The sequence below is a fragment of the Ranitomeya imitator genome, chromosome 2 (assembly GCF_032444005.1).
Source record: "Ranitomeya imitator isolate aRanImi1 chromosome 2, aRanImi1.pri, whole genome shotgun sequence".
NCBI lineage: Eukaryota > Metazoa > Chordata > Amphibia > Anura > Dendrobatidae > Ranitomeya > Ranitomeya imitator.
In genome coordinates, this window is record NC_091283.1 from 760,524,075 (window position 1) to 760,538,570 (window position 14,496).

At 41.7% G+C, this 14,496-nt stretch overlaps 1 protein-coding gene across 13 annotated transcripts in view; it reads left to right on the forward strand.

The window, feature by feature from the left end:
- The window catches only part of MARCHF8 (membrane associated ring-CH-type finger 8), a 303,316-nt gene that overhangs the window by 248,075 nt on the left and 40,745 nt on the right, over nt 1-14,496 (forward strand). The gene's annotated exons all lie outside the window — the stretch shown is intronic.

Sequence of the window (14,496 nt, forward strand, 5' to 3'; positions counted from 1 at the left end):
TTAGGCTACTTTCACAATAGCGTCAGTACGGGGCCGTCGCGCTGCGTCGGCCCGACGTACCGACGCATACTGTGCAAGCGCCGCACAGCGGGGTCAGCGGATGCATTTTTCCAGCGCATCCGCTTACCCATTGTGAGTTGCGGAGAGGTGGGGGCGGAGTTCCGGCCGCACATGCGCGGTCGGAAATGGCAGACACATCGCAGCAAAAAACGTTACATGCAACGTTTTTTGCTGCCGATGGTCCGCCACAACACGACGCAACCGTTGCACGACTGTTGCGACGTGTGGCAAAGTGTCGCTAATGTTAGTCAATGGTGAAAAAACGCATCCTGCAAGCAATTTTGCAGGATGCGTTTTTTTCTCCTAAATGACGCATTGCGACGTGCAGTGCACGACGCTAGTGTGAAAGTAGCCTAAGAGGCGGATGTGTAGTACCAAACCTAGCTACTATCAGAAGACTGCCAGCTCCGCAAGTGAGTACTTCTGGCAGACACCGATAGGGCGGGGGTGCCGGGTGTCGGACTCCAACCTTTCAGACGTTGATGACCTATCCTAAGGGATAGGTCATCAGTGCTAAAGTAGTGGACAACTTCTTTAAAGGTAAGGATAAGAAATCATAGAAGAGAGAACAAGGGGGAAGAGAACAATTGTGATGCGAGTGGGAGCAATGAGAACAAGGAGATATTGTACAGAAGACTTGCTAAGTAAGGAAGCATGTCTTAAAATGGTGCAAACTTACATTCAGGAATATATTAGTAAAGACACACATATTGTTTAAATAAGGATTTTGTGTAAAATATTTTTTTTTTTTTAAACCTTTTTGGTACTTTGTTTCTCCCCCATATCAAAATCTTTTAAAAAAAATTAGAAATCTTGCAATTTTCACACTGGCCACTAGGGTTGCTGGTAGACTTTAACTTTGGTTTTCAGGAAATGGCCGTGTATATTAGCAGTAATGAGCAGACTCTAATGTACTAAGGTCTAACGTTGAGGCAGCTAACATACCAAGGTTATTGTGATGGGAGTGTGAGCAGTGAAATTACTTATTTTGATTTGTGGATGCTGTCTTATCAGCTCTGTACAGAGGTGTTAACTGTCATTTTAATCCTGACTTTGCTAATAAGGAGCCTCCTGAAAACTCATTTTGAAAGGACAGAAAAAAAGCTTCCGTGGCCAGTGTGAAAATTGCAAGTTTTCAAATTTCATTTTTTTTTTAATAAAGATTGTATGAAGACAAAAAAAGTTGTTTAAATTAAAAAGAAAAATAAAAATCTAACTTCAAAAAATTGATTTATACAATTGGTAATTTTTTAACTCCAAAATCTGTCCACTTGATTTAATCCCACAAACTACCAGTATATGTGCTTGTGTTACTCTTTCAAAAACAAGTCCAGCAATACCTTTACATGGCCTGTATGTTTCTCCATTAGTGAGAAATTAGCATTTGAATTGATATGTAAATTAGGTTGGAGAGCTCTTTCTAGATCTGAAACCTCCGTCACTCCAGCTCTATTCCCCACCCAGCACCGCCTCATCCTGCTTGACTGATGGCTCCTTTGCCTGAAATCACACAGCAGAGAGGCGACATGTCGATCAAGCAGGAGGAGGTGGCATTGGGCGGGGAATAGATCTGCAAATAATCCTTCACCCTCATTTGTATACCAATTCAAATGCTGATTTCCCAGTAATGGAGGAACGGACTGGCCTTGTAAAGATATTGCTGGACGTCTCTGTGAAAGTGGCAACATGTGCATATAATAAATTGTTTGGGGGTGAAATCCTCCTGACGGACTCCTTTTAAGTATTGTGTTTTGCAATCTGCTGCTCAGTGGAGTGTGGATTTCCCTGAACCACAACACCTTTAACAAAGTTCTGTGAACAAATTTCTACTTTGTTCCCTAGCCGTCACTGATTTACAGAAACATATCTGCCTTTAGGTATCTTTGTATAATTTGGCGGTCATATGTCTAGGAATGATGCCGAAAGCTCTTAAATTGAAGGCTTTATTTGAATGTACAGTGCAGTTTCCACATTTGGTTCCTGTGTAGTGGTGAGGGATAGTTTTTACATCAGGATTAAATATTCCATTAAATTAACAAAAGCGAGATTTTTTGGAATAAAGATTGCAGAAATGTCATTTAAGATCAGAAGGATTGTCCTCTCGCTCCTAGAGTATTAGCGGTCTTTTTGGCTGCAGTGTGTAGATTCTGCCACTCTCCAGCCCCTTGACTTCGGGTCACTCCTGATTGAGTGACAGCTGAGCCCAGTTGCATTGTCGTACTGTTGGCCGGAGTTGTGATCTCCGATGCTGTTATATGATCTAGCGTTGCCTGCAGCATCGGAAGCCCAGTTAACTGTGCGCTCCAGCAACCTGCTGTGCTTACAAACTCACCTAGTCAACCGGAAGAGCTTGTAAGTACTGCGCATGTCTGGTCATGGCTATCAGACCGCTGTGGTGTCTCTACTCCTTGGCAGTAAGCTGTATAATGGCAAGTAAATTGCATAATTGACTGGTTTCTCACTGTCTACCATTTTCTTTTTCTTAATTATGAGAATAACACTTTGAAAGTCTGCGTTGTTGACCAGTGTCAGAGGCATTGGTGCAATAATCACACTTTACACGTGCTGCGCCGATTCTTTGGAATGCACTACCTAGGTTAATACGATTAATCCCCAATCCCCACAGTTTTAAGCGTGCCCTAAAAACTCATTTGTTCAGACTGGCCTACCGCCTCAATGCATTAACCTAACGATCCCTGTGTGGCCTATTTATAATAAAAAAAAAAAAAAAAAAAAAAAAAAAAGGTTCCTCGCATCATGTTCTCATACACTTTATGCAGTATTAGCCCTCTGTGTCTGTACTGCTACATACTTAGGCAGGTAACTGGTTCATGCAGCTTTACATGAACACCTGAGCCTTACACTATAGCTGGTCCGAATAACTAAAGCAATTGTTACCATCCACCTCTCGTGTCTCCCCTTTTCCCCATAGTTTGTAAGCTTGCGAGCAGGGCCCTCACTCCTCCTGGTATCTGTTTTGAACTGTATTTCTGTTATGCTGTAATGTCTATTGTCTGTACAAGTCCCCTCTATAATTTGTAAAGCGCTGCGGAATATGTTGGCGCTATATAAATAAAATTATTATTATTATTATTATTATTATTATTATTATTTATTACCTGTCGAGAGGTCAGCATGCCAGAAGGTTGTCCTCAGTCTTTATTGTAAGGCAGGACTATAATCTATGGAAAACTATTAGTTGACTTTATAGCTCCTCTCGTTGTTCACCTTTAAAATTAGAAAAATTAAGATGTGTAAACGAGCTATGAAATCAGCACGTCAAAGACCCTTGACAGTGTACAGTGCCCCTCACTTATTCTCCAGAATCACTTCTACAGTACACGGGTCCTACAGCTGCAAAGTACAAGCGCTGACTAGCCCACAGATCTCGCAGTATTGCGCCGTGTGTTTCACCTAATATATTCAATATAAAAGTCTCGCACTCAACTTAAGTGTCTTTGATTATTCAGTTTTTATTGGTGCAAGGTAGCACTAGATATCTAGTGCTACCTTGCACCAATAAAAACTGAATAATCAAAGACACTTAAGTTGAGTGTGAGACTTTTATATTGATTGCTAATGGTTTGGGAACCTAGTCTCTTCACCACATATATAGCAGTGCACACGGTGTTTATTCGTATATCACCTAATATATTGTCGTGCACTGTAAAAACTTAAAGCCAGTTCACAATTTTTTTTATATATATACAATAAATGCAAATTGCATAATTGTAATACTTGGGTCTTTGTTAATCTTTCTGGTGCACTTTTTTCTATTTTTCTTCCTGTAAAATAGCGGTCAGATTCTCCGACTACTCAGTGTGCACTTTGTAGTCAGACGCGCCCTCTGCTCTTGATTGGTCTATTCATGAGCAAAGGGGAGTGTCACAGACTACCAAAGTCAAGTGCGCATAGAGTAGCCTGAGAAACCGGTGGCTATTTTATAGGAATAAAGAGGTGACTGGGAAGAGATTGAATTGTACCAGAAATATTAACAATGAGGACACTCTGTAATGTATCTGTGCATTTGGCATTGATTTTTAAATTGTTTATTTCTACTAGGAGCGTCGCTTTAAATCCTCCATAGCTTAATTGCAAAATAAAGTGGGGGATAAATTTTAATATATGCAAATTAAATGGATGTTATGACAAAGCAGTAGATCGTTTCCACTGCGGAAAATGTAAATTTAAGCCATTGGACTGATGCATAGCCCTGTCTTCTACTTAGAAAGTAAAGGTGAGTCAGGATATAGGAAGCCCTAAAATTAGATAACGGGGATGTTGTTGCGAAATTTTGCTGCAGTAATAGCAAACAAAATGAAGGTCTTGCACACACAAGCATTATTCAAATTGGTCTCTCCTCAGTTTCACTTTGACAGGAGAATCTACTCATGGCAAAACTTTGCTTTCTAGCAAGAAATAGTGGTGCATTGCTGGAGAATGATGGGCTTGGAGTGGAGAGGTGTCTCTTCCATATCTTTCTTTTCGATGAACTGAATCCTTGATTTGTCTCTTATTTTTTTAATTAATAACGGTAGTTTTATAAAATTTGGTTGTATTTCCCACCCCGAAATTTCTTCTTCATGCTTCTTCAAGATCATGACTTCATTATTCACTCATATCATGTCATACCCACTGACCGATATAAAGACATGCTCTCGTACGTCATACCATGACCTCCAGCAGAGTAGTATCTTTGGATCCATGCAAGAAAGTCTTAAATCGTAACAACATTTAAGTATTTTTGCCTGGAGTGATTCCTGTTTTGCGAAAAAATTGATGGCTTGTGTCTTTGATATCCCATCAATTAGTGATCAGCCTGATTCTGACTTGGAAGACCACCATGATCTTTAGACTAAACTTGTAGGCGTTGCCTCAACGTACAAAGATGAATTCCCCTTCAAAGGTGGATTCTCACACTTTGTAGCTGCTTTTTATGGTGGATTCTGTTGGTGTTTTTAACTGTGCTTTTTTTTTAGGTAAAAAATGCGACAGACAGATTTTATTATAAAATCTATAATATAAAAGAAAAAAAATACTACGTACAAGGGATTTCTGCTCGCGGCACTTTTTTTTTTTTTTTTTTTTAAATATGGAGGAAGACTTTTGCTAATCTTTTTTTAATCTGCACATGTAAATTAAATGCTGCAGATACCAAGACCTGCTTACAGCAGGGTATATGAGGACCGTGACTGCCAGCGCTTCTGCTTCAGGCCGTGTCCAGACTGCCATAATAAAACTCATGCCAGTCATTTTCGCAAATTGCGTATGTGACTGGCTCCGTTTGCTCATCTGCTGTGCTCAAACTGCTTGCTATTTACATGCACTGCTCTAGCCCATAAAACGAACCAAAGTAGCCCATGCTGAATTTTTTTTCCCCATGCATGTCATTGGTTCGTGTTGAAAATCTTCCACTTCCATTGGCACATTGGGCACAATTGTGGTGTATGTGCTCCCCGTGACATGCCCTGCCCTCTGCATCTGCCTCATTGCCCTCTAGCCATACAGGTCCTCTGTACAGCACATTCTATGTGCTGCTGCCGCCATGCATATTGTTTGCTATTATACAGTGGGTATGGAAAGTATTCAGACCCCTTTAAATTTTTCACTCTTTGTTTCATTGCACCCTTTTGGTAAATTCAAAAAAGTTCATTTTTTCTCATTAATGTACACTATGCACCCCATCTTGACTGAAAAAAACAGAAATGTAGAAATGTTTGCAAATTTATTAAAAAAGAACTACTTGGACAAATTCTTGTCATACCCGTGGCTTAGCACCCATAAAATAATAAAGCTTTTACTCCCCTCCCGTGCTGGCGCTGTTCCCACGGTGTCGATGGTCGCTCTCCCCAGGGCTCCCATGCTGTTGTTGTGACACATGACACCGGCGCCCAATCAGCGCCAGCATCACGGTCTCCATCTCCTGTCTAATTGAGCATGGAGAGGAAGTCCAAGATCCTGCAGCCCAAACTTCCTCTCCATGTTCGATTTGTCTGAAGGCGGGGACAGTGTCGCCAATGCTGATTTGGCGTTGCTGTCACGTGTCACAACAACAGCACGAGAGCTCCAGGAGAGCAAGTTCCTACACCACAGGAACAGTGACCGCACGGGAGGTAACTATGGGCTTTATTATTTTATGGTAGCCAAACATTTTAATCAAGAAGGGGTGTCCTAATAGTGGACAACCCCTTTAAGTGCAATTATAAGCATTTTGTAAGTTTTTAAACTTTCATTGACAAATAGAACAAGTTTTTTTTTTTTTCCATTTCTGCAAAGACTCTATGTTTACAGTTTTGGTTCTGCACTTTGCCCTGCACTTTGCCCTGCCATGCTTGATATCAGCTTCTGGGCCAAATCCTGACTGATTGCAACCCGTTCTTGATTAATCTGTGCTTGAAGTTTAGCACAATTTCCGTCTTTTTCTTTATCCATCCGTTTTTTTTGCCGAGTGACCACAGGTACTCAATGGAGTTAAGATCTGGGGAGTTTCCTGGCCTAAGTGTGAAAATTTCAATGGTTCTCCTCTGAGCCATTTACTTAATCTTTTTTGCTTTGTGACATGGTGCTTCATCAAGGTAGAAAAAGCATTGTTCATCAACAAATTGATCTTGGATGGTTGGAAGAAGTTGCTCTTGGAGGAAGATTAGACCCCTTTCTTTATTCATGGCAGTGTTCTTGGGCAAACTTGTGAGTGAGCCCCTCCATGGATGAAAAGCCCCCACACATGAATGGCTTCAGGAGGCTTTACTGTTGGTATGACACAGGATTTGTAATAGTGCTTACCTTTTCCTCTCTGGACTGGACTCTCTGGATTATTTTAATATAAAAACCTGATTTAAATGGTAGGCCATTTTCTGATGACACATTTCCTTTACGGTAGCAGTGGGTCCAATTCCATTTATGGTCTATCCAGCCTTCCAGTCCCCTAAGGACTTTTACCGAAGAACACAAATTAGATAGAAAAAGATATAGATTTGTACTTTGTACATCAGGCCGCCATGATTTGTACACTTCACCACTGGCTTCACATAGGAGCATTGAGGTCCAGCACACGTATTTTACAGACCATTGCATTTGCTGTAAGCACTGTATTGTCCCATGTGTCAGTAGTATTTAATCTATTTGCCCAGGCTCTTTAAATATTATCCATATAACAAATGACATTGATACCTGCAGAAGAATTTCCATATTTTCCAACTGTTTGTCGCTTTTATTGTAATCCTGTTTTGTGTGTTGTTTTTTTTTATTTCACATGAATTATGGTAATTAAAGTTTTATATATCCAGCTGCTTTCAGAAACTTGCCAAGACTCTGAAAACAGAAGAGATATACCTTAGAGAGAGACACGTTCAACCTGCACAGCATTGTTCACATTTCCAGCAGCACCAGGGGATTATAGTCTGCTGTGGAATACGATACAGAACATTTCTGCATCGTGTAGAGAATTCAGTGTCCCAAAATAACCTGTCCTCAATGAGCGATTGGAAAGTAGAGAAAGTTGGGGATGAGTCAAACATTTTAGTTGATGGATCTGTTTTGCTTTTCTAGGAGTCTTGCAAAATGCCCGAAACATTGTTTTTGGAAAGTTTTAAATTGGTTGGCTCAACTCAACCAACCCTTTTTACAAATCCGCTGGCCCTGCAGTCCATGAAATGCCAGGGTCTATAGCATCTTGTGGTGTTTACTGCTTACCTGCTTTCTTTTCTGGCTTATATAGTATATCTCCAAGCAGGTGACCTCATTCTGTTAAGTCCTAATAGGGCACATTGATAGGGGTGGCCTAGTGGCACAATCCCCTGGCTTAGAGGATAAACAATACTTTCAAATAACCTTTCAGAATTAGCTTGTTTTATCAAATGTCTTGTATCCTTTTATTTCACCAGTTTTCACCCCTTTGATAGGCTGTTTCTCTAATTTGCAGTTCACTCAAAGCTGGTGGGAGGAGACTAGCTGATACGATCTCTCCAATTCACTGCAGAGCTCAGAGATGGATTCATAGTAACATAGTAACATAGTTAATAAGGCCGAAAAAAGACATTTGTCCATCCAGTTCAGCCTATATTCCATCATAATAAATCTCCAGATCTACGTCCTTCTACAGAACCTAATAATTGTATGATACAATATTGTTCTGCTCCAGGAAGACATCCAGGCCTCTCTTGAACCCCCCATTCATATTCTTCATTTCTTTTTTTTTACCACAAGAATGGAAGCAGCATGGGGATAATTACAGATCAGCACTTAGCTGCCTGGATGTAAATCCAGCTCTAGTACAAGACTTCTTAGTGTTTTTTTTCACATTGTTCCTCCTCTCTCCATGGAGCAGTGGTTCCCAACCTTTCTTACCTTGTGCACCACAGTCAGCTCTGAAAGAGGGTCACAAGCCACATGCAGAGCCCCACCAAATAGTGACACCCAGCTCCTCCCACAATGATGACACCCAGAACCCTCATTATTGGTATAATAACAGGTTTCCCACAGAAACGACACCGAGGCAGTATACTTGCAGCTAGGCATTCCCATCTTACTCCTATTCAGTGTTTTCACATCAAGCACTCCTACCACACTATTGCATCCAGCTTCAAGCACCTCCTCTGACTGCGAGCATCATCCTATGTCCAGCTTAGCACTTAATTACTTTTCCATCACCAAGGCCAATATATCCGCATACAAATTTGCTCTTCCTTGAAGACCTACTCACAGAAGTAATTACCTGGAGGAGACTTCTTCTTTATAGCTGTTTGCTAAACCTGATGCTAATGCATCAAGTTGGCTGACAGCCTCTAGCCAGTTATCTTGGTCCCAGGAGCCACAGGTTGGGGATCCCTGCCATAGAGTATAACAGGAGGTGTAACCTGACTCCTCACTGTGCTGGCAGTCCTTCTTGATAATGATAAGTTTAGGAGGCAAGGGGAGGAGAAGTGGGGGAAAGTAAGCAGATTTATCTGTTTGTTCAAAGTCCAGTTCCTGCTTAATAGCTATTGTTACTTTTTTCCATTGACACCCTTATGAAATTGTCAAGGTGAACCAATATAATGTCCCTGACCAGAACAATGGCATGAGAAAAAAAAGTCGGATGCAATAAAACACTTTTCCATTGGATGTGTATTGCAGCTCTGCCAAATAAATGGGGTTGGCTCCTTGCAATATGCCGCCACTTGCTTAGAAAGGAAACCATGATGGAGCGAAAAAAGTGGCCTATTCTCCTGTAAATCTACTGTATTCCTGAGACCAACCGATGACCGGCTATAGAGGTGTCCTTATAGCTACCACGGGAGATGCCTTCCAACCTTCCCAAGCTCCTTGATGGCAAATGTACCTAGGCATGCAGTAATAAAATAACTTATACTGCATAACTGGCCATGTTTTACCATTCAGTAATGACAAAAATCTGACTTGCCACTTCTGATGGCTCTCTATTCTTTACCCCCAACTTTTTGCAAAAGTTAAAAAATAATGGGGTTGATGATCTAATTCAATAAGAATGTTCTGTATTTGTAACACAGTGCAATGATTTTATATTTTTTTTTTAGATTTTCCATGTCTTAATTATCAGCAATATGTACATTGTGTTAAAAGCCCCCTTTCTCTTGTCACATACATGACTAAGCCAGCACCGCATTTCACCGAGCTGGTACAGTACCGCATTGTTCTGCAAGCAATTAAGTGAGTCCGTTATCTCTGTGGAGTAATTAAACCTCCGCATCTCATTAGAGTATACATATTTCAACACCATGGGAATGGCACAAGTGCAGGAACCGTCTTATCTGGACAGATTGTCTCTGTATTACAAAACATTTCATTGCAGCCTCTACTGGGGAATGAGCAATGTAATCACTGAATGGCTTTGTATATTGGACAAGGTTCATGCATCTAGTTCCGCTCCAGAAACCTATGATATGACATGCTCGTATGAAGCTGGCTTTTATAAATTCGTTAGATTTATTATTTATTTAACTTCACAAATATAGTTAGTTTAAAAGGAACTTCTCGGGTCCTATAATGCTTATTATCTTGCAGATATAAAATTAATGTGCAGGTTAATAATGTTATGAAAGTGCCCGCTATTAGCATTATGAAAGTGTGGCACCCAGGAAAAAATGTACATTATTTCATTTGAGAGCCGCCGGCTTTCAGTCATGGAGGTGTTCCCAGAGTAGCTATAGTCAATGCTCACAGCCCTAAGAGTGGCAGCTGTAAGCACATGATGGCACTGCTGAGCCAGCTGTCAGTCAGTGCCAGGGTGTGCTTGGTCAGTTGTCAGAGCCAGGGCATGCTTACAATTTCCGCTCTCAGTGCTGTGAACGGTAACTGTAACTGCTGCGGCACACACCTACATGACTGAAAGCCGGCGGCTCCTGGGAGGAATAAAGTTCATTTTCTCCCAGATGCTGCACTTTAACTATTGTGGCTGGACATCTTCATAACCTTAGTAACCTGCAGATTAAGGTGAGGACAGTAACCCCAGCGTGCCTTTCTCGTCAGCTTGTTCGTGCCAGGTTCCCTTGAAAGGTTTTAAATTCATTCAGCCAGTCTGGATAAATCTGATTAAATACGAATTACTGTCCCAAAAAGGCAATGTGTCATCAGAAAATGACCTACATCAGATTTTAATTTTAATAATAATTTTATTTGTTTTATTTTCAATTTTCCATATCTTGCATTTTTCATATTGGCCATTATTATGCCTTAGACTGTTGCATCGTATTCTTTTTAGAAGACTTTTCAGCAGTTTAATTTTTATTAAATACAGGATTACAATGAAGAGTAACACGTTTTATATACAGTGCCTTGCGAAAGTATTCGGCCCCCTGGAACTTTTCAACCTTTTCCCACATATCATGCTTCAAACATAAAGATACCAAATGTAAATTTTTGGTGAAGTATTCATCAGCAAGTGGAACACAATTGTGAAGTTGAACGAAATGTATTGGTTATTTTAAATTTTTGTGGAAATGCAAAAACTGAAAAGTGTTGGGCGTGCAATATTATTCGGCCCCTTTACTTTCACTGCAGCAAACTCATTCCAGAAGTTCATTGTGGATCTCTGAATGATCCAATGTTGTCCTAAATGCCTAATGATGATAAATATAATCCACCTGGCCTTTATGGAAGAGTGGCAAGAAGAAAGCCATTTCTCAAAAGTATCCATAAAAAGAGTTGTTTAAGGTTTGCAACAAGTCACCTGGGAGACACACCAAACATGTGGAAGAAGGTGCTCTGGCCAGATGAAAACAAAATTGAACATTTTGGCAACAATGCCAAGCGATATGTTTGGCGTAAAGGCAACACAGCTCATCACCAAGAACACACCATCCCCACAGTCAAACATGGTGGTAGCAGCATCATGTTTTGCACCTGCTTTTCTTCAGCAAGGACAGGAAAGTTGGTTAAAAATTGATGGGAAGGTGGATGGAGCCAAATACAGGACCATTCTTGAAGAAAACCTGTTTGAGTCTGCAAAAGACTGAGACTGGGATGGAGATTTGTCTTCCAACAAGACAATGATCCCAAACATAAAGCAAAATCTACAAAGGAATGGTTCACAAATAAACGTATCCACGTGTTAGAATGGCCAAGTCAAAGTCCAGACCTCAATCCAATCGAGAATCTGTGGAAAGAGCTGAAAACTGCTGTTCACAAACAATCTCCATCAAATCTCACTGAGCTTGAGCTGTTTACCAAGGAAGAATGGGCAAGAATTTGTCTCTCGATGTACAAAGCTGATAGAGACATATCCCAAGTGACTTGCAGCTGTAATCACAGCAAAAGGGGGCGCAACAAAGTATTAAGTTAAAGGGGCCGAATAATATTGCACGCACCACTTTTCAGTTTTTGAATTTCCACAAAAATTTTAAATAACCAATAAATGTCGTTCAACTTCACAATTGTGTTCCACTTGTTGATTCTTCAGCAAAAATTTACATTTGTTATCTTTGAAGCATGATATGTGGGGAAAAGGTTGAAAAGTTCCAGATGGCAGAATACTTTTGCAAGGCACTGTACAGTACACAACAAAGGACCCACTATTTACAATAGGCTATGGTTACCGCTCACCTCCTTCCACAATAACCTTTGTCCTGATGATCTTTTGCTCTTGAATACTTCAACACAACTCTATAGATTGAGTCTGTCTTCTGCTGATAATATCCATCTGACAAAAGTAAGGGAGTCTGTTATTAAGCCTAGTGAAAATCGTAAGAATTCTATTTTTTTCTTACATACAGATAGTGATATAAGAAAATAAAAAAAAAAATGCATAAAAACAAATTAACAACGTAGCATAAAACACCTGATTTGCACAATTGGTCATTTTCTATTGACACATTCCCTTTTAAATCCTTTGGCTAGCGGCCATTTTTTAGTTTCAAAAGCCATGTTAGATTATGAAGTACCTGCAGCTGCCACTGGGTGGAGCATTGTTTTTTAATGGATTTGAAGATGCAAGATAAATGGATTTACACACAATGGCGAGATGTAATAATGCAGTTTACTGGAATGAGGAAGGAAAAAAAATGACTACAAGAGAAAATCAAAACCTAGAGATAGTAAGAAATGTGCAATATATCAAAAGATGTACAAGACAATTCAAAACTTAGATATCAGAAGAAGCATCTACATAAAAGACAAACTTGTATTATGCTCAGCCCCCGTTTTTGTACCCCCGTTTGTGAAGCAGCCCCTTCCCGTCCCTTGGGGGGGGAGTCCGGAGACGAGCATGTCTTGCATTTAATTTGGACTCCACTCCTCTTTGTCTACCACTAATTTTATTCCCCTAGACAGGGCCGTATTTGCCACTAGGCACTGGAGGGCACGTGCCTAATGGCGGCTACAAGACAGATAAGGATTTTTGTTTTGTTTTTTTAATCTCCCCGCCCTTAGACAACCCATGAAATCTGTTGTCTTTTCGGAGGGGGGAGGGTCGAGGTCAAGAGGGCCCCTCCATGTTCACTTCGACATAGGGAGCTGACTGACCCAGGAAGTAGTGGCGCCACAACTTCCGGGGGCCAGAGAGGTCCCACTCCCTGCATCTGAGGTGCTGCAAAGTCTGCGTGTGCATGTGAAGAGGATGAGATCATTTCTTTCACTGCACACTCACAGCAGAGGAGGTCCGAGATAGACGACATGGGAGGAGGACACAGGAGCAGGTGAGCGCTCATAGAGCTGAAGATGGGGGGGATGCTGGTGACAGGGGAGGCTGTAGCTGCTGTATACTGGTGATGGGAGGCTGGAGCTGCTGTATACTGGTGATGGGAGGCTGGAGCTGCTGTATACTGGTGATGGGAGGCTGGAGCTGCTATATACTGGTGAACAGGGGAGGCTGGAGCTGCTGTATACTAGTGACGGGAGGCTGGAGCTGCTATATACTGGCGAAAGGGGAGGCTGGAGCGGCTGTATTCTGGTGAACAGGGGAGGCTGGAGCTTCTATAGACTAGTGACGGGAGGCTGGAGCTATTGTATACTGGGAACAGGGGAGGCTGGAGCTGCTATATACTGGGCAACAGAGGAGGATGGCAGTGGCAGGCTGGGCCGGGTGGCAAGGATGCATTTTCCCCCCTGGGCCAGGCCCCAGTCAGCTGTTCAGGGCCGCAGGAGGACTGGCACTGTACTTTCGATTGCGGCTGCCAAAACGTACTTAATTTGCGGCCAGGCTGGCAGACTCCTTACTGATCTTGCAAAAAACGTATCAACCAAATACCCTGTTTTTTACATCTTTTACTAGCACTTGCGGATTACTGCAACATTTTTTCAAACTGAGTGTTTTTGGTTTTACTATTCTCTTTTGTGTCTTCAGGTTTCTTGGTGGTGTGTGAACATGATCATACAGACTTGTTCACTGTGCAAGTAGCCCATGTGTTCCTGTTCCTGTTCCTTACTGATCTTGCATGATGCATCCACATGTATTCGCCTCTTTGAGACACGAATACATTTGAATGCATGATATCCGGCACAGAGCAGAGCATTGCGTTTTTTTCCTGCATCGTGGCCTAGCGTGCATCAGAGTGATGAGGTCGTCATGCTGCTACCTCGTCACACTGCTGCTGGCAACACGGAGCGGGGCAGAAGAGGCGGGGATGCAGCGGCCAGCGTGAAAAATGGTGAGCAGCGCTCCGATGAGGAGCAGAAGCTGAGCTGCTGAAGATTAGAGATCTGTCATTTGCGTCTGTCATTTGTGTATAAGGAATGGGCCATGGTGTTAGTAGTCCACAAGGGTAGCCGCATGGCATTATGTGTGTGTATGAGTGTGTAAGGGCTCATACTCACATGCGAGAAACTCGTACAAGTCTCGCACGTCAATACCAGACACTGCCGCCGCCACTTGGATCGGAGCGTTCAGCTGCATAGAATGCAACACATGTACACATGTGACGCGTCTTTCCAGACCGCAGCATGTCTATTTATTTTGCAGAGACACTCGGTCTACGCAAGATAAAT